At 37.4% G+C, this 19,225-nt stretch overlaps 1 long non-coding RNA gene across 1 annotated transcript; it reads left to right on the top strand.

The window, feature by feature from the left end:
- Positions 1-7,476: 7,476 nt before the first annotated feature.
- On the top strand, positions 7,477-16,006 carry LOC119771159. Its single transcript, XR_005279058.1, has 2 exons — positions 7,477-8,000; positions 10,019-16,006. It is a non-coding gene; the product is annotated as an uncharacterized LOC119771159 (long non-coding RNA).
- The last annotated feature ends 3,219 nt before the right edge of the window (positions 16,007-19,225 follow it).

Genomic DNA, 19,225 nt, shown 5'->3' with positions numbered 1-19,225 from the left:
ATTCGAGTTGAACTCGAAAAATCATGATAATTACCATTTTTTTGGTTTTATTTGGTAAGCGTGTAGAGCTTTATGACGTTTCGCGTACGCACACTAGCTCACCATCTGATATTGTTGGTCGGACAAAATTTAACCTCAATCTTTTTCGTGTACGTACACGCAATACATGCGCACGTAGAAACCTCTATTGTGTGACGTCACGGTGCACTCGTAGGTATCGCTCCCACGACACGATAATGTTGAAAACCGCTCGAATTGCCTTCAGCTCAGGAAGCGTCGTCGATCCCTTAGCCAAATGCAGCAGGTAGAGCTGGTCACGGTACTTGATGTCTTTGTTACGTCGGCTCATTTTGTGCACAGCCAACACATCGAGTTTCAAAACTTTTAGCTCGGCAGCTAATTCCTCCACTGGCATGTCGTACAGACCTCTGACGACAATTTTGTACGGCTTATCCATGACGACATCATGGGTAAAGTACTCCACCTCGTTTTCGGTCAAGTACTCCTTGACCAGTGGATAGTGCTGCCTGGATTGCACCAGCACCTTAAATCCGTCCTGACACAGACGAATGTTGCCTAGGACTTTCCCAGACTTGATGAGTTCAACCAGCCCCGCTCGAAAGTCGATCGTTGCTGCTGATTGCCGCACATAAAAAAGGAGGCAGTTTCTCCTTTCGCTGTTTCACTTCATTCTCCTTTGCTTCCGCTACCTGTACCTCGTCAGGCAGTCCAGCGAACTTGTTGTTCTTCAAAAGCTGCTCCTCGTGCGACGAAGAGTTCTCCTCCTCCTCATCCATCGGTACAGTACCGTCGCTCTTTTTCGTCTTTGGGACCATCCATAAACCACGTGGACACTTTAGGGGGTATGGCGATTGTCCACGATCCATACAAAAAAGTTTTTATTTGTATGGACAATTGTCCACGAAGGGGGGGGGGGGGGTAAGAGATTCCCAAAAAAGTGTCCACGTGGTTTATGGATGGTCCCTTTTTGCTGTTCGATGTCACTTCCAAAAGCACCTTCCTTTTGGAAATCCCCGGTTTTGGCCATCAGTTGAGGCCTCAACCTTCCTTTTGGAAATTCCCACTTTTTGGCCTGCTTGAGCCGCAGGTAGGGCAATATTGCCGGCGTTTTGCGCCGGGACGCGACGAGTCATGTTGAATCAGATAACCTTCTCCAACAAATGCTCGGATAACAATGCTTAACCATTCGACCAACTGGCAGTCGCATGATTGTGATGCATGGCGGCATGAAAGTATATCAGAATCTGCATGAAATCTGTCCTCATGCATTTTTTGCGATATAGGAGTATGACATTTTTGCCCGTTACCGACAATTATCGACATTACCGACGGCTTTTTGGTTGTAGTTCACAAAAAAAACACTTAGTAGAACGAGGATTGAACCACCAACTTCTTGTTTATTGATCCGACACGTTACCACCGCGCCATGGACGCTTGATGAAAAGCGAGTGAAAGAGCACCAACATATGCTTCTCTTTGGAGAGTTGCTCGGGGACGGGCCAGCTTTATATGTGTTGGTGAGAACTGCAGATCGCTGAAATTTTTACACGCGGGCAAAAATGATCTACGGGCTTGCTGCAAAAAATGTTATACAGTCGACTCTCTGGTTGTCAATATCCAAGGGACCGTCGAGGAAGAGAATCATCAGTTTACAGAACGATGCAAAATGAAGACTCGATTGAAATTTGTTTTTTTCTTGCTGACCAGCTATAGGAAAGAATCATGGCAACGTCCAACAAACAAAAACAAATAAATGTCAAACACCCTTCAAAGCTTCGTTTCTCAAAGAAAAATGTCTATGCAAGCCATGAGAAAGTCAAATTATTGACAACCGGAATAGATATTTAAAGCAAATAGAATCCAAGGGACCGTCGAGGAAGAGATCCTTCAAGCAAGAGAAAATATCGAGGAGTAAAGACAATCGAAGTATGCAGTTTGAAGGGACTGAAGAATTCATCGGTACATGGAGCATTATTGAAATCGAGAAGATCGACAGCCAGAAGGTCGACTGTAAAATATGACATTTTCTGCAGCAAATCCAATGTTGCAGATTTTGAGATATATTTTTCCTTTGGGTGTAGCCTGCTACCTACAGCTTTACCGATGACACCAAATTGATCAGAAAACTCCGTTCACAAGATACATATTTTAGAAAATATTAAATAATATCCCACTGTCCCACCCGTGTGGATCAATCGGACCGCGCACTGGACTCACAATCCAGAGGTCGCCGGTTCGAATCCCGCGGCGGGCGCTCTAAAATTCTTTGTGTAAATATGGGTATTCGGCGCCGTCGCTCCGTGCCATACTTTCATACACTTAGGAGCCCAGAGCGGCGAAGTCCTTGTAGATAAAAAGGAAGACACTAGTGGTTGGTACTAGCAATGGTGGCCGACAGCTATAAAGTCAACTTCGTTTTAAATAATATCCTTTTTAAAATATGGAGGCTTGCATGGACAAACAAATTATGCAAAAAGGGTCATTTCCAGTGCAGTGCCAAACATTTTCGCATGCATGACGTGCTGAAAAATGCACCACCCGAGAAAAGAAATAAAAATACACACCCGAAAGAAGAAAATTACTCTACAGTTTTTCGTTATTGTCAAAACCGCCCACACCAACTCTCGTCCCAATCCCAATCTGCCAAGACCAGCCAGCAGGCAGCCTCCGGTGGACATTGAAGGAAGAACACAAGTCCTCCGTGCTGATGCAACTGCTGCTACTGCTGTTGCACCGAAATCTCTGGACTCTGGCATGATGGGGGAGGGAAGCAAAACCAGAGAGCCTCAGAGAAATATAAGGAACAAATTTATGCAAAATTATGTAATTTATGGTTTTATTATGAAAGTTTGAGATAACGATAGAAGTTTTCGAAGGAAATCATCAAACTCTTTTCTATGGCTTTTTGTCGTGTGTACACTTTTTCGGGGGGATTTTCCCTTCGAGCACATACCATCATTTTCGGGGGTTTGGGTTGGTTTTGGGGGGGGGGGGGGGGTGGTTGGGATGCTGACGTGTTGAAGAAAGAGGTCACAGCATTTCGGGCTATGGGAAAACTGCTGGACAACAGCTTCTACTGCTCTGGGAAGGGCCAGGATGTACGAACTTTTATGATGAGATGCATAAAGAATTCAGTATGCATACACAGCTAGGGGGTTCTAACTGCCGAAAAACTGCAATTTTCAACCGAACTGTGCGGTTGTGGTGAGGGGGAAATTGTTAAGGTCCGGAGCGAATGGACCAAGATTACGAAGAAGATGGGCATATTTTTTTCTGGGTAAGATAATTTTATGGAGGGGTTGGTTTAATAAAAAAAATCTCATTGCAAAATTCATGGGATTTAATCAACAATATTGTTGACAAAATCATATAACAGTCCACTTTCGATCATGCACCAGTAAAAAAAATCAAATATTACAAAGAAATTAATACTTAAAATTTAATATCGAAAAAGGTTCTTCATTGCATCATAATTTAACAACTATACTTTTAGAAATCAAACTGTTGATATTTTAATGCGAATATGTCCTGACATCTTGCATGCAAGTTCGCAGCAACGATGTGTCCTGGCTAGAAGTGTACTACATTCGTTCTGCTCACAACTCGCTAGTCCGTATAACAGATATGCTCCTATGTTGAACCAGTTAAATGAGAGCATGAGAGCATGCATGGGAAAACATAATAGAGATTTTTTTGGAGGAATGCCGTTCTGCTGTTGAATGAATTCGGAAACACTTATTCAGTTTTTTTTATGTAGACACATTCTATGTGACCTGTCAATTGGATGGACATAGTTGGGATTTCAATATTTTTTATGTCATTTTTTTCATAAAATTATTTTTATTAGGTCCTTTTCGGTACTGGGACCTGGTTATTTTTTTTATGTCATGTAAAATCAAATTTTTAATCTAAAAAAAAACTTCACATAATTTCGGTACAATTGAACGTTTACAAGTTAAAGCCACCTAAAATTGTATTTTGTTGTTGATAACGTGCCTATGGGTAAAAAACCCATAAAAGTTCTTACCAAGCTCGACCTCTGAAAATGTATTTTTTATTCCTAAGCAATGCCAAAAACTTTGATACTGGAGACACAAAATCGATCAAAAAATCCGTTCTCAAGACACAGATTTTAAATATTTTTATCGCATTTGTATGGACGGTTGCCTTTATTTTATAAAGACTTGTATGGACAAATCAATGATGTAAAATCAGTTCTTCAATCATAGAAAAAAAACACACCAAGTTTTAACCACATAAAAAAAGCAAAAACATATCATTTCAATGTCACAGAAATTTTTTGTCAAAACTGTGTTGAAAACTCATTCCAAAACGATATTTGAATATTAATAATATCATTTTAAAAAGCCATCAAACTCAATTTTTAATCATGAATAAAAAAAATATCACATTTGCAGAGGAATATTATTTGCGGATACAGGAAATTTTGAAAATATTTAAGTACCGTAAAACGGGGTGACTTTGATAGGTTTGAAATTTTGAAAAGTTTAAAAAGTTAGTTTAGTCATTATTTTAAGCTTCTCAAAGTGTCATATTTTTCTCAATGAACATGATTTTGAATCGGAAAGTGGAATGGATTTTCGGATTCTTTGGAAAATTTTCCACTAGGAGAAGGTTAAATAAGTTTGTAAATAACAAATAATATGTGTTTTTGAAAAATAATTTAAAAAAATCTCCAGATTTAAAGGCATTTTCAGTAGAACAAATTTTATACAAAATGTGAAAACATGTGATTCGTGCTTTGAATTCAGTATAAAATGCAATATAAATCGATAATTTTATAAACAAAACTAGTTTTAACAAATTTCAGACAAAATTCCGACTTTTTAACAATTTTACTTAAAATTTATGTGTATTTTGTTAAAAAGCTTATAAACTTAGTTAACTAATCATAAACATTGATTTTTTTTCTTAAAAACTATATCAGCTACTTTAGTGATGGTACATTTAACGTACAAATAATGTTTGAACATCTTAAATATGATTTCAACCAGAAAAACTATGACTATCAAAGTCACCCCGGAATTTAAACTAAGAATTTTTAAAGTAACTCTTTTTCTAAACACTATTGAAACAATTTTTTTCCAAAATAGTGCATGGACTTTGTGTGGCCTACCCCAGTACATGTTTTAAAAATAATAAGCTTGAGAAAAACCTTACCTGTTGGAAAATATTCCAAAAACAAATTGAAATCCTATCATAGTCACCCCGGTTTACGGTAATCTAATTTATCAATGATTTCATAATCAAAGGTAAATAAATATAGTTTTTCTTTCAGTTTTGTTTGAAACTCTTAGAGGTACTTCTCTACCAAGATAAGTATGTTTCCATACCATCTTTTTGTATTTAAGTCATATCTTTTCTAATTTTCAAACTATCAATGTGACAATTTATGTCTCCCCGGTTCATCGTTATTAACAAATATGGACTATCTTCAATTCACTGCTTTTCTAGTAAAAAAGTTACTTAATCCACCTTTTGGTGGTTGGTGCCTTCCTCGCAATCATAAAGTAAATACACTACACAGCCTCAAAAAAGTATATAAATAACACTTATTTCTATCAAAATATCTGAGATCCAGCATCAAAAAAGTGTATTAAAACACTAAAGTACTTATAACTTTTGATAGGGTTGTTGGATCTTCAATCTTTTGGGCTCGTGGGAAAGATCTGATAGATCCGAACTACATTTTCATCAAAATATTTGAGATCCGGCCTCAAAAAGTTCATAAATAACACTTAAGTGCCTATAACCTTTGATGGGGTTGTCAGATCTTTAATCTTTTGAGCGCGTTGGAAAGGTCTTTCAAATACCTTTCTAACAATATATGGCATGATGGGTTTTTTTTTACAAAAAACCTCCCTTTTTACAATCTTACGAAGTTTAGCTGAAATCGTTTTTTTAGCATAGCTTTTGAAGTACTTTTCTAAACTTCATAATATTAACTAGGGTCTTGTGGGAACCCAAGACGGATAAAATGATACCAAAACGGTCCAAATCGGTTCAGCCAGTCCGGAGATAATCGTGTGCATATTTTTCGGTGCACGGACTCACATCCAGACACACGCACAGACATTTGTTCAGAATTTGATTCTGAGTCGATAGGTATACGTGAAGGTGGGTCTAGGAGGTCGAATTAAGAAGTTCATTTTTTGAGTGATTTTATAGCCTTTCCTCATTGAGGTGAGGAAGGCAAAAAGCAAAGCACTCCACTTTAACGATCCCCGGGTCTTTTGTGGTCTCTGTTGCAAGTTTCTGCTCATTTCTAGGCGTCCGAAGGTTATGTGTGGTGAGTCACCCAAAGCCTCTTTTACGCAAATGGACCGACGTTTTACTTCCCCATCCGATAGAAGGCCAAGAGTATAAGGCGGAACTCGAACCCGCGCCCTAAAGCAACTTAGGGATCGTCAGCCGAAGCCGCTAACCACCGCGCCACGAGGCCCTTTTCTAGAATCAGCTATAAAAAAATAAACATGAATAACATATTGTTTCCAAAGTATGCTTGGTAAACATAATTTTGTTTCTTTAATTAATAAGGGATCAAAATCCCATGTGATTGTAATTCTTCTAACCCTTCCCTTCTAAGTCAAAATTTACGCAATAAATCTAAAAATCTAAATGAGCTTTTTAAAACTGCTTTCACATGACCTGTAAATTAGTTTCACTGACTATTAATTGCTGACGGAAACGATTGCGACGAACAACGGTCACTAACCGTTAAATTTGTTACTCATTCTATTTCTAGCCCACAAACGTTCCCAGCGCGCAAGTAAAACCGAGCTAGAGCTAGAGCAATCTTTAAATCCTAACTAGAGTGGAAAATTTATTCAAAAATCCAGTTCCGTGCTCTTCAAAATCGTCTCCCAAATTTGAAACCTTCCCAACAAAAAAGCGTAATCTTCTCATCTTCCCAGCCTCATCTCCCGGACTTCAGCATCTGGTCCCGCCAAAGTCCGAAGTCCTCGGCAACGGTAACGAACCAACAGGAAAAACTAGTTTCCACAGTTTCTACCGCGCCAAGCCAAGCCAAACGCGAACGGTCCAGGTGTGCCGACAGCGTCGTCAGAGGTGTACTGGTCAACGTTTTTTGAAAAAACAGTAAATTTACCAAAAGGGGGAGAAGGACATCTCCCAGCTGAAAGGACATCCGTTGCCGCAGAAAGAGCGCGAGATCTGAGGGAAAACCGGATTTTCTTCCTTTCTGGTGATGATCCTGCACGGATGCTGTCGCGCGGTCCTTGCAGGATGCTGTTTGTGTAGTTTGTTTTTTTTATTTTTGAAAAAGGGGAAAAACCGGATACCGATACATGCAAACGTGAGGGGACATCCGGCTGTGGTCAGAGCAAAACCGGCTCAACACCTTGGCCAAATTCGCATGAAATTATTTTCCTGATGAGTGCTGCGCGAGCTAGCAAATCAGTTCGCTCAAGTCCTTCTAGCGTTCAACATCAACTTATTTCTGGTGAGGATCACTCCCGCGTCAGAGTAATCCTAGTCTTTGGCACAACCAAGAACATACCTTCGGCAGCTATGAACTACTAGCAACCGCGCTTCAGTTCTTGTTCGGCATTCGAGGCAACAAGCAACAATTTCGGAATTCATCATGTGAGGAATAAGTGCAGTGAAAAATAAATCCAAAAACAACACAAATTCAAACCCCCATCCTAAGGATGTAAAAGCAAAAACAGCAAGCAAATTCTGTGAAACAAACCAAAAGTGCCTTCAAAATCAGCAAGAAAAAAAATCTGGAATTATTGGCGAAAAAAACAAAAAAAAAGTGCTAAAAACACCGGGATCGATCGGATCGGATCCCGGGGTGAATTTGAACAAACATTGCTAAAACAAACTCAAAATTAGACAGTGTTTAGTGGAAATAACCAAAACTCAAGTGGAAACAGTGAAAACAAATTAAAACAAACTGAAATATTTTGAGGTTGAACCAATCATCGAATATGAAGGTGAGTGGAGTTGTGTTAGTTAAATTCAAAACTAACAAATAGTTAAAACATAGTGATTATTGCGTATTAGTTACATTCGATACACCTCGAAAATAAAACAGTGCTACAAATCAAGTATAGGTATGATTGAAAGTGATTTATACCAGTCAATATTTAAAATGAATTTTATTTGATATTCAGTGATAAAACAAATTATTTATGCTTATCTATTTTTAAAAGAAATGGACATTTAATGTTTCTATAAGATATTGCTTTCAGTTTCAACAAATCAACTATTTTTGACTTGTGTGTTGCTATGGTCCACATTTTGTGAGTTGAGACATGCGCACAACTTATTCTTCATTATTACTTGTTGAATGCCAAACATCAATTTGAAGATGGCGCTATAAAAAAAACTCTATAGCGTTTATGATCCTTTTTATTTGATAGCTTTGGTAATATCCTCTTTGTAATTTGAATCAATTTAAAAAAAAAAACTATGTTTATTTAAAATACAATTGAAACTCATCGAATCCTCAACAAAGTCTAATGCCCGTTTTCAGAAAAGTAAGGTAAAAAAGTAATTTTGTAATTATTGTTCAAACCTGAAGGAATTTGAACAATTTAATATCAGATCGATTCGTTTCTGAAAGAAGTAACTTATTTTTATTTATATTTGAAAATATAATCATTATTAAGGACAATAGAAAATCAGACATGTTTATTGTATTGCATATATTGTCACTAAAAATATATATTTTTAAATTGATTGAATGAATACAAAACCAAATAATAAAAAAACACGACACAGCTTGCCATTAAACTAAACTTGAATGAAAAGTGATTAATTCACGTAGTAGTTGTTTTAAACTAAAAATAAATTATAAGTTAATTGTGGATTGGAGTTTGGAGTTGTGGGATTTGGTCAACAATTTAACAAAATTGAATTAAACTCAACACTTTTGAAAAAATCGCAAAGAGCATCGTTCATTGTTTATGGTTCTTGTGTTAGTCTTTTTTTCTTGACGAAAAAAAAAAAACTCTTTTTTAGTATGCCATTATTTTTGGTAATTATTTTAAACAATCGTCAATGTTAAAATATTTTCTGACCAGTTTCCAATGCAATTCCATTTGGTTGTTAAATAATTCTGTAAAATGGGTGTGCATGCTTTCAACTATTACTTACATGTAATTAATATTGGAAAATTGTGTACTAAAATTGTAATACTTGAAAACATGAAATTATCACAGGGAAATAATTGTACCAGGCTTGATTTTCATTTCCAAATTTAATTTTCTTTCTGTTTAAACTTTTCTTTATGTAGTCACTAACTACGGTGCCAAGAAAAATAGAAAAAAAAATCACCGAAAACCAGAATCAACTCGTTTTGCTAATTTCGGAATTTAATTTTCTACAAAAATCTCACATTTGGACAATTTTGGGCGAGACCAGCGCCAACTCGCAGAAAAATACTGAAACGAAGTTTTACTGCATACATTTTCGCGACTTAAAAAAAAAAGTAAATCTTTCCCTTTTCCTGAGGGGAACACCCTTGAAGAGTATCGGGGCCGGCATTTACAAAGCGGTTTCAGTGACAGCTATTAATCAACTTAATGTTAACATGTTGAGGTTAATGTTAACATTCCATAGGTTGTCTTCCTAAGGTGTCTTGATAAGGTCCAGTTTGTGACGATACACTACCTTCCCTTTATTAAGCTATTGAATTCAGAAGGGAAAAGATCACCTGTTGTGTTGGCCCGAGCCGGGATTTGAACCCCGATCTACCGCTTACGAGGGGGAAGCGTTACCACTGGGCTACGTGGCTCGGTTTCGCGATTTTCCCCATATAAAATTCAACGATAAAAAGCGACCCTTAAACCTTAACCGATTCAAAATTGGCATAGATACTAATTTTTGACAAAGGATTCGAGTCAAAGGGTATCCTTGATGTCGATTTTTTGTGTTGCCCTAATGCCCACAAACAGCTTTAGTTGTTTTTTCCTCATCCTCTCATTTTTCCTGTTTCTTCTCTTCACAGACAGAGGGATTTGATCGAACTCGTCGCGACAGCAGCGCTCCAATATGGCGACAACGACCCACCCCCAAGAGAACGCTTCACATCAAATAGTCACCACCATGTCGGAGTGATGTCTGTAGCACTCGCAAAACTCGCAGCATACAGCCAAGTCAAACTAAACTGGACCCAGTGTCAAAAAACAATCGAAACTAAAAATGATTATTACAATATTTAGTGGTATTTCGGAGCGCCATCTTCAAGTCACAAACCAAAACTAAAGCGAAAGCTCCGGCGAGCTTTCGATGAATCCGGACAAACTTCCCGAAAAAAAGCACACCGATTTACAATGGAAAACATTCAAATCGACTCCCACACACACACCCCCAACTCAAAGAATGCTTATTGCGAATGCAAACGGGGGCATGCAAAAGCCCCAGCAAATCGAGCAAAAGCCCCGCACGTCGTCCAACACGTGTAGCCCTTAGAGAGAAAACAATTTAATTAAGGACCCGCCAAAGCCCGCACACGCCCGGTGGCGGTGCAAGCCAATGCAAAAGAATAAAATATTGATACGCCATCTTGTCCTTCGCAGCAAACCAAAACACTTTGGAAATCATCGACGACGTTTTCCCACGTGGCCAACAGGGAGGCCACTCGTGCACACACGTGTGAGGGACACGAAATGCCACGAGGCAATCGGGTTGGCGAAAAGGGGAGCTTATTTGGACAACTAAAACAAAACTTGAAATCAACACAAACAAAAGCAAAGCTCAAAACGTCACATCAAAAATATATGGAAAATCAGGGGAAAGCCACGAACGATTTTGGCGGAAATAAACGGGGAAAATTCGGCGCACACACACACACGCATTTGGCTGAAGGAGAAATTGTAAGGGGAAAATGTCGTGCCCATGTAAAAGGGCACACAGTTCGGCTCGAATCACTCACACGTTGACAGCTCGTGTGCCTGGTGTGTGGCACCAATACAAACGCACATCGGCTTCCCCTCATCAGATTCGGAAAGTTTTTTTCCCTCCGGCGACCATCAAAAGAAAAACCAAAAGTCTCAACGTAAAAGTTTAATTCACCACGAGGCCAGCAAAACACACACACATTATCACACAAATCAACGAAACAAAAGCAGAGAAAAAGCTCTCCAGGTGAAAGCTCATCGCAGCAACCGACGCCGCCGCGGCATTCTTCGTCGTCTTCTTTGTCGTCGTCGTCCACCGAGGAATGGAAGAAGCTTTCCACCGAGCGAAAGCTTCCAGAGAAGTATAAACCTACTGAGATCTATAAGTTTCTTATTGCGATCGATGTTTTATTGGTTTTTTGTTGCACCACTAAAACAGACAGATCATTATCACACACACATATAAATACATAAACTTACACACGTACACACACAAGTACACATAAAAACCTCAAACGTATGCATCGCTCCAATTTTCGTTCCATTTTGCGATAAGTATTTAATCCTAAGTTTTTTAGTGTTTCTTATACTTTCTTTTAATTATTTTTCTCACACACGCACACTACTTTGTGTTAAATTCTTGTGCTAGTTTTTAGTAGTCACACCACAACCAAACAATAGCTAGGATAAATATTACTTCGTTTCGTTCCACTTAGATTTATATACTCTACTTTACACGAATCAACTTTTGAAAACCATGCACAGGATGATAACATAAATGTCAGAGCAGACAATAGTAAACAATAACTGGACTGTTTTGTTTATTATTTTGTAACACACAAACAAGCGAATGATTTTTACAGGGAAGAACAAAATTATTGGATTCAAGCAAAATGCAAAAGAAGAAAACGGTTAAACCCATTTTGGATTGTTAGATAAACTATTAAGTTTGATTAGAAAACCGGCAAAAAGAAACCTTTCAAAAGAACGTAAATTGTTATTTAAAAATGTGATATTTTGGAAGGCCACCAAACCAAATCAAACCAAACATGACAATACGCACAACATCAACAAAAAAAAACAAATCACGAAAATAAGCAACAGCTTTATGACAGAAATTATTTTCATTGTCGTTAAACCAAAAAAAACTAAAACACACGCAAAATGACCCACAATCAGCGCTGATTTGGCGTAACGCACTAGAGAAAAAAAACAAATGGGATTGTTTAGTTGATACGTGAAAACCGATCCAGTTGTTCATAGGCAAATTAGGAAACTTTTTAGCAAAATGTTTATGTATTTGTTAAAAACTGCAAAAGATTTTATTTATATTCGAAAAAAAATACGACAAACATATCTACTCACCATTTGAAGCGAAAAACACGGCACCAAAAACGATAAAAGCGAAGAAAAACGTTGATTTAAACAACCAAATTGCCACACTTCCGACCGCAAAAAAAGAAAATCAACGAAATTGTTAATTTTTCAAGCGAAAATTGCTGCAAACAAGATAGCAAAACCAAAGCTGGATTCAAAAACAAGGTAAAATCCAAAACAAAATCAAACACAAATGAAACCGGAAAAAACGATTGTTAACTCATTGAGATTGTTACACGAAACGTTTCTATATTTTGAAATAGGCTCTAATCAAGTCGCAAATAATGACAATAATTTCTGTAATAAAATCAAACCACGATGAGAGAATCCACACGAATTCAATAATTTTGCTACACAAGAACATTTTTTTTTCTTTTTTTTTTTTCTTTACTTATTACGCACTCACACCTCATACACTAACGTGTATAACACAACCAACAGATTTTCTACCAAGTAACACTTCAAATTCTTATGTTAGACAGTTGACCACAGCAAATACTGCTTACGTTTTTTTTTTCACGAACAAATTTCGAAACTTCACACACAACGCAAAAGAGAAAGTGGCACGTTGAGCTGCTGGAAAAATCTCCACTCAAAAATAATCCAAAAAATTACAACTTGACCATGTTAGAAAACCTAAAACGACTCAAAACCAAACTCGTTGAATAATATTAATATGAAAAACTTTTATTTACTTTATTTTCCAAACAGGAATGGTCTGAAAGATGAGACGGGAAATGTAGGATCGAAAATGTGCTCGATTTCCGTTGCGCTACCGAGAGAAGGTCTGCGAATAAGGGTCACCCTATTTCGAACAGAAATTGAAAGATTTTGGCTAGGGTTTCAAAATAAAGCGATCAGCATATTTTTTATTATTTTTTTTAAAAACAAGTGCGTCTATGATTTTTTCCAACAAAAATTGGTCTTGCAGGACGAAAATTTCGAATCGAATTAAAAACAACTCAAAATATCTCCTCTTCCGCGGTTATGGAAAAGGAAGAACATTTTGAAGCTTGAAAAAGGCAATAAAAATCTCAAAATCCAAAGGGCTCTTCAATCCTGGCTGGAAAGATTTAAGTGTTGATCCTGGTGCTGTCCCCAAAGGGAAGAACCCATCCCGGCCGTGGGTTAGCTTAAGGTGAGGCGGTGGCCAGTCTTCCTCGCCGGACAGTGCCTCGGGATTAGTATAAAAATTCATTTAGCTCCTTCCCGGGCCAGTTCGAAGAACCTTGCCCAAAGCACTCTCTCCCCGGCAAGAAGCTGAATTTCGGCCTCTATCAAAAACTAATTATCGGGCCCGTCCCGGAACATTCCATTCTGCAAAACCGCGAAAAGATTACAGTATTCGATCTCGGCGCAAAAAAAGGAACGGTTCGGAAAACTAGTTCTGGCAAGACGTTTAATTTCGACAGAATAAATTATTAATTTTGCGGTTCGAGTGCCGATGGGGAATTACCCTTGGGGGGAGAACCATAAAACGATTGAAAATTCCTAAAATTCCTTCCCCCGTGAAGGACTTTTCCCGATTGGAGAGAAGATATTGGCTGTGATAAAGATATATTCTTATAAAAAAGAACAAAATTTACTTTTTGTTTGCTTCCAAAAATCAAAAGCACGCTGACACTATCAAAAAAACATCATCAAATTTTACCCAAAAATAATAACAAAAATATCTCAAGGAAAAACGACCACCAAAACAACGCACATATCTATAATCCAGACAAGCAAAAGCCACGTGCTCGGCAAAATTGAACGCTCCAGCGATTCTGAATCGACCCTCATGGCCAACGTAATCCAGCGTCTTGAAATTTATGGCCTTTTCACCGACTCAGTCGTAGTCGTCGTCGTCTTTTGCGCCTCAAATACACGGACTCACCACCCCTCGACGTTATGTTTTTAGTTTTGCGGCAAAACAAGGGCAACCATTTTGCCCCGGGAAATTTTTTATCACGACAGGCGATCCAAAATCTACCTTCTTGAGTGCGAGTTTTGGCAGAAATGAGCTGGGACAGGAGCCGATTTTTAAAAGCAAGCTAAAATAGACTAAATTTTACATTTTCAATAAAATTTGTCAAGCGAAAAGGGTAAACACACATTTTACGTTAAATTTCAAACTGGAGATTCAAAAATGACGTTCAGAACAAAAAACACAATTTTATTTTTCAATCGATCAAAACTCGGCAACGGCTCCGTCCCGCAGGTACCATTTGGGCAAAATCTTGAGTTCTCAAATTATACCAATTTGCATAAAAATAAATTTCAATTTTGTCCTTTGTTAAAAATAGCAAAAATCAACCAAAAATTACGCGAAAGCTCGACGACGACATTTCAAACAAATTCAAAATCAGTCAAAACCATAACCAAAAAACGTTAGTGACAGTGTTGCCAGCTGACCCTCAACACCACGCAAGTGACAGCCAGCAGCAGCCATGTTTGCTCCAATTTTGATTCTGACCAAAAAGAAACTGTGATGAAAACCCATTTCAAATGGGGAAAAACCAAACAAAAGCAAAAACAACATACAAGAGAAGCCAAACCAAAAAATAAATAGCACACTCAAAAACGACATGCTGAGCAAGGTTGTCAAATTGTGGAGGTGCAGCGACGGCTGGCAGCACTGCTCGCGCAGCTGTCAAAAGATCAAAGTGTTCAAATTAAAGGTGCGCAGCGTGCTCGTCGTTCAGAACCACCGAAACCACACATTTCGTAAGTGAACTTTCGCAATACTTTCCCACAAGGGCGACACGAAACCATTGGCGCTGGGGAATCAAATTTTCACTATTAATTTAAAGTATTTCGTTAATTAACAACCTTTCGGAGGAGGACGAACCTGTGGTAAGCTGAAAGGTTCGGCCTCGGAAGAAGGACCTTCCAAAGTACATTTCCTTGATAGCATTTCGCACACAAATACACACACATACACACACACACGGACTCGGTCACAAGTTCATGTAATCACAGTTTGGTGTCTCATCAGCTAAATTTCCTTTCGCAAATTATTTTTCATTTTCCGGAAGCGTCACAAAAACAACAAGAAGAAAATTCTCAAACCACCCCACTCAAAAAAATGGCATCGTCCGGGGCCAGGGTACGGAAAAAGATAGCTCCCCCATTCCAATCCCGGGCAAGGACATGAAAAGCCAAGTGTTTCTACTTTAAAATTTATCATTTATAACAACTTTCTTCAAAGTTCGTGCCCCCTCTACTCGACTTGTCGCTCACTTTTCTCCGGTCTCATCGTAATTGACTGAAATTATATTTTCTACCACCGGGACATCTCTTGCCTTCATTTCCGGCCTCACGAAATTTACAAGCACGGCAACAACAACGACCAAGAAGTCATAAATTCAAAAAGTTTTCTCGGCATTTTTTGTTTGCCATCCCCCCAAAGTAAAGAGGTAAAAAAGAAAATTTCTTTCGTTTTTCGCACACGTAAAATCAAAACCAATCATTATCAGGTGAAAAATCCCGCAAGAGATGTGTCCGCCATTTTGGAAATTCTAGCCTTAATTTTTTCGACGATTTTGCTCGTCTCGGCCTCGATTAGGTTGTGTCCACTGAAGGGAAATTTTTTTAGCAAAAAAAATGCATCAAAACAGGTTTTCTGTTAACATCCGGTGTTGATTTGGTTCGTCCACTGCACTGAAATTCCAAAAAGTGTCGCCGCCCTCGTACGCACGAACTTTGAGAAGGTCATTTAAATTTTGTTTTCTGGGCCATTTACGCAAAAAAAGAACATTCAAAATCAAGCTATCAGGATAGAAGTGAAAAAGTTTAACCCAAAAAATTACCCAAAGAGACGCCACTGCTCAAAACAGAACCATCCAGGAAACTGCTCGCAAAATCTGACTAATTTTGAAGCCAAAAACATACTGTTTCCCCCTCTCACGATCTGTCTCGCGCCAAAATCGCCAGCCAAAAAAGCAGCAAAACACTTGAAAGACTTTCCTCAAGAAGAGAAACTAAACTGAATTTGCATATTTTAAGTTTTCGCCACCGGTCCTCCCCGGGCGTCGCCGCCGCCGTCGTCTTGGGGTTCACGTCACGAAACTTTCCTCAAAAGCCGGCCAAATCCAGAACCATGTGCAAAAACTTACATTGCAGGACGTCCTAAATTTTCCTCTCTTTCATAATATTGAACCACGCACGGTTTTTCCTTCCGAAGGGGGAGGGTGGTCGCTTCAAGGTGGAAAAACTTGTCCAAATCATCTCAGCATAAATCCAACTCCAAAGAGCTCTTTTCTCGGGGAAAACTTGTCCACCAGCCACCCACTTTCAAGCCATCTTTGAAGGAAAAGTCCGGCGACGTCTTGGTGGAGCGCCCAATTTTCCAAACACAAGCAAAATTGATTACTTCTGGTCGAATTTGAAAATGGTTTATTTTTCTCTTTCGAAACAAAATCAAACTGGCAGATCGAACACGAGGTGGGTGAAATTCTCAACCAAGGGGAAAACAATTCTTTCAATCTGGAAAAGTGAAACAAAATGTGAAATTTTTAAGCGCTGATTCGCAATTTAGACCAAAAAAGTTAACCCTCGCAGATCGAAACTCGGAAAAGTGCACGGAAAGTCGAGCGTGAAAATTTCTCACTTTCGAAAACGACTCAAAAATACCAAAAAAATGAGTTTCATTTTTCGAGAATATCACGCAGAAAAAAAAAACGTTCAAAAATTGCTAACCTTGCCCATTATAACGCGCGGCGAACGTTTCGGAATTAGGCGATTTTTGGACCACCTCGCAAAAAGTAACACTAGGTGCGTACAATATTTAATTCAACCGAACTTTAAAAATTAATTGTTTTTCTTGAACGATTGCTTTCTTTGTGTTAGAGTGATTCCTTTTTTTATTCTATCTCTTGCCCCCCTCTCACTCCCTAGAAGTAGTAGAACTGTCTAACGAATTTCACAACCCAGTCTAACTAAACTGAAGCAAGCATTCACCATACACACAAAAAATTGCAATAGTTTTTGTCAAAAATTAGCCCACTTTCGGAAAACCCCGGTTTGAAGAAATTGTAACACACTCTTTAAGCACGCACGCACACACACACACACATTCGATGTTTCGAAACATTTCGGAATGCAATGTTATTAACTGAACGAAGAAAAAACAATATCTGTTGAATTACGCACACATGCAAGAGAGTGAACGGTTGAACTTATTGACGCATCACTCAATATTTTATTCTTAGTTTAGTTTATTTTCATACCTTTTTTCAATAGAGTAGTTTGTAACTTTTTTTTACTTTAAAATTGGACGCGTAAAGGGCACGCTCGATACTATTCTCGATAAACATTCTTTGCTCTAAGTACAAGTGACAATTGAGAGGATTATTCTCGATTTGGATGTTTTAAATTGAAACAGTTGAACAAAACACACAAAAATGAAACAATTATTAACAGTAAGAGTAATAAATAAGCTACTGCAAAGCAGACAGAAGATACCAGTTTAAAAGATATTACAACAACAAAAACATAAGAAACAATACAAAGATGAAACATTATAGTACAACAACAAAATACGCTTAGCATTCCACAGTGAATAGTGAATATACACGGAAACATAAGCCCAAAACAAAAATGAAGATATAAACTAATGCGAATCTGCAAACAATTTCCTCAAAACAAAAGTCTTGCAACACTTAAAAATATAATTATCACGAAATTAAGCGCAATTTCAACACAAAATTACTAGGAATGAAGCAGGATCCAATAAATGTCCATAAATCATTATTATGTCATAACATTTCATTATTCGAACGAATACCCGGAGCAGTTTTTTTTTAACAAAAATACTAACATAAGAATTAAAAATACAATGAAACGCTGAAACAATTACAAAAAAAAATCAGAATCTGCCAGAAAATCATAAATTTCATTCAAAAATAACACGAAGAACGACATGCTGCTAGAACGCGGTCTAAATTTGATAACATTTAAATCATGCTCAAACTAATTCAAAAGCATCACAAAATCTTGATTGAAATTTGACATCTTCATTTTTATCGCTGCCTGTTAAGGAAAATTCAGCACAATATCTTTCAAGCCATCAAAAACAACAAAGATTATTTTGGAGAAAAGAAAAAAACGTATGAAAAACGAAACTTGAAATTTTCTATTAAGCTTATTTTGCAACAACAACAAAAATTAAAAAAAAAACAATGGCAACAAAAAAAATTAAGCAATTCGGCTCAATCTTTCTAGATGCCTCATCCAAATCACACACAATTCAAAAGCACTACAAAATCAACTGTTGAAATTACTATGAATATTTTAAAAATAACTGTTATGACAACTTCTTGGTAACATTTGAATTCGTGATTAAACTTACTAAAATGCACAATCCATTTTTTAAACCTAAACAATCTATTTGACCGAATCACATATTTAAAAAAAAAACACTTTTTAAATCATCCAATTCAAAATAAAATTTAGAAATAATTATCTGGAACATTGTTTACTAAGCAGTCCTGAAATCTATAAACTGATGTGGCTGATCTGGCAACAAATCATCATTCAAATAAAACTGAAACCTATGAAAAATTGTATTACATGACACCTATTTTTTTCAAAAATGATTCAGAAAAAAAAACATATACATTGGCACAGAGTTGAAAAAAAAAAAAAACAAAAAAAATTGTTCTAGATGAAGCAACAAAGTGGCGTTTAAGGCTATTTCGTTAGAATACTGGTCTCAATATCTAAATGTGTACAAAAATACATTCTAAAACCAGCCAGCATTTGTATGTCTAACGTTTGGAGTTAAAAATTGTCATTGAATATTGAAACCAAACTAAACAATATCCAAATTTATCAAAAATCATTTTAAAAAATCAATTTAATCTGACACGCATAACGTAAAATAGAAAATCATTTCGAATCATTGATCATAAATAATCCTTTGAATCTTGCGAAATTATTTTTTTCGTCATTTTTGA

The sequence above is a fragment of the Culex quinquefasciatus genome, chromosome 1 (assembly GCF_015732765.1).
Source record: "Culex quinquefasciatus strain JHB chromosome 1, VPISU_Cqui_1.0_pri_paternal, whole genome shotgun sequence".
Taxonomy (NCBI): domain Eukaryota; kingdom Metazoa; phylum Arthropoda; class Insecta; order Diptera; family Culicidae; genus Culex; species Culex quinquefasciatus.
The sequence above is the reverse complement of the archived record's forward strand: the minus strand, read 5'-3'. Positions and strand labels throughout refer to the sequence as shown.